This window comes from Erinaceus europaeus, chromosome 9 (assembly GCF_950295315.1).
Source record: "Erinaceus europaeus chromosome 9, mEriEur2.1, whole genome shotgun sequence".
Taxonomy (NCBI): domain Eukaryota; kingdom Metazoa; phylum Chordata; class Mammalia; order Eulipotyphla; family Erinaceidae; genus Erinaceus; species Erinaceus europaeus.
This window is the reverse complement of record NC_080170.1, coordinates 66,113,571-66,116,166: the sequence shown is the minus strand read 5'-3', so window position 1 is coordinate 66,116,166 and position 2,596 is coordinate 66,113,571.

Sequence of the window (2,596 nt, the reverse complement as noted above, 5' to 3'; positions counted from 1 at the left end):
TCCTCCCGCAGATCCCATGTGGCCCCTTATCCAGGGAACCTTTTCTGTTCTCAACGACACTACCCCAAATCTAACCACTGCCTGTTGGTTATGGTTCCATGATGCACCCCCGTACTACAAGGCAATAGCAATTGCCAACAATACCATACAGGGAGAGGTTTCCCATCGGTGCAGGTGGACGGGCTATTGAGACAGGAATGACCCTTCAGGAAGTACAGGGAAATGGGACTTGTATTGGTACCTCAATAGAACCTGGGTTATGCAATCACACCATTCAACCCAACAAGACAGCTTTTTACCTGGCCCATGATGAAGCCTGGTGGGCTTGCAAGGCCTCAGGAGTGACCCCCTGCATCTAGGGAGAAATCTTAGAAAAAAAACAAAACATGAGTGGTGCATCTTAGTCCTTTTGTACCCTCGTGTGATCTATCACCCTTATGAGAATCTCTTAGACACCATAGAGGGAATCCACCAAGCCCATAGACAAAAGCGAGAGATAGGTGCTGCCCTCATTACTGTGGTCTCCCTGCTGGGGACTGCCAGAGTGGTAGTTGGCACAACCTCCCTCATTACCACACATCAGAAGGTACACTCACTCAGAGCAGCCATTGACGAAGATCTAGAGTGGATAGAGACCTCCATAAGTCATTTAGAAAAATCCCTTACCTCACTGTCCGAGGTAGTATTACAGAACAGGAGAGGACTTGACCCGATTTTCCTCCAACAGGGAGGAGTCTGTGCTGCATTGGGAGAAAAGTGCTGCTTCTATGCTGACCACTCGGAGGGTCCATGACCAAGTTGCGGGAGGGGCTCGCTAAAAGAAGACGGGAAAGAGAAATACAAACCGGATGGTTTGAAAGCTGGTTTAACCAATCTCCTTGGCTGACCACCCTGCTATCCTCTCTTGCTGGGCCCTTAGTGATCTTGCTTTTGCTCCTTACCCTTGGCCCCTGTATTTTAAACCGAGTGACTAGACTTATCCATCAAAGGTTTAAGTTGGTAGTTATGCTGGCCCATGTGGTCGAAAACCTCACAAACCGTGGTGGGCAAAAGACCCCCTGGGTCCAAACGGCCTTGAGCAAAATACAAAGTGAGAATGTCTGATGAGTTCTGTGAGCTGGTGCAGTAATCAATGACGGGTAAGGCCCTTCCCAGGAGGGGCAACCTAAGACAGGCACGCACCCCTAGAACGACCTCACTCGAGCTGGTCTGATGACCTAAGATGGGTATGCTCTCTTCCCAGATGAGGCAACCTAACAGGCACAGACCCCGAGGCTTCCAGGATATGACACCAACAGGCCCCCAAACTACGACAGCTCTGACAAAGAAAACAAAAAAGAGGGAAGTGTGGGAACACACCCTAGGCCCATAAGTCACTTCCTCATCACTCTGGTATGAGAACACTTCGCGCCATTAATCTTCCGAGAATAACCTCAATGGTTGTACTTCTCAGAAACTGCTTCAGAAAAATCACACCTACTTCCCCTTTGCAAAATAAGATAACTCTGCCCACCAAAATTCTGCCCTCTAAAAAATTCCTTTAAATAGCAATGCCCAGCACATAATAAACGAAGAACTGCTTGACAGACTTTCCCACTGCGTCTGAGTGTCCTTTTGGGCTGGGGGGCTGGCGGCAGCAACCTTCTTGCCCCCAGGGTCAGGGACCGAGATCCGAGGGTCCTGACAATTGACATTTATTGATATCAAAGATTGAAGATATTTTAACGCTATTCTTGCAGAGTTTTAGAGTGTTCTGATATATGTCCTATTTATGATGATCTGACTGTTTATAAAAGACCTTTCAGAACTTCTTTCAGGGCAGGCTTGGTAATAGTTGATTCCTTCAACTGTTGCTTGTCTGAGAAGGTTTTGATGCCTCCATCTAGTCTGAATGACAGTCTAGCAGGATATAGTATTCTTGGTTGAAAGCCTTTCTCATTGAGCACTTGATAGATATCTTGCCATTCTCTTCTGGCCTGTAATGTTTGTGTGGAGAAGTCAGCTGCTAGTCTTATTGGTTTTCCTCTGTAGGTGACTCTTTGTTTTTCTCTTGAAGCCTTCAGGATCCTTTCGTTATCTTTATTCCTTTCCATTCTAAATAGGATGTGTCTTGGTGTCTTTAGGTCTGGGTTAAATCTGTTTGGGACCCTCTGGGCCTCTTTAATCTTTATGTCTTTGATGTTGTATAGACTAGAGTAGTTTTCAGCTATTATGGCCTGAAGAATGCTTTCTTCTTCTCCCTCTCTTTCTTCCTCTGGTAAGCCAATAATGCATATATTGTTTCTTTTGAAGTCATCCCATAGGTCTCTGTTGTTGTTTTCAGCATCTCTTAATCTCTTTTTGAGATCTCCTACTTCTTTTTTAGTTGTCTCTAATTCATCCTCGATCTTGCTATTTCTGTCTTCAGCCTCATTGATTCTATTATCTCTGCCCTCTACTGTTTTCTGGAGTTCATCTATTTTGTTTCCCTGTTCTGATACTGTTTTAGCTTATTCAGCTAGTTGTGTTCTTAGCTCAGCTATTTCAGCTTTCAGCTTTCTAATAACCTTCAGATAGTTAGTGTTTTCTTCCAGAGTCTCATTTTTTGTTCCTGTAT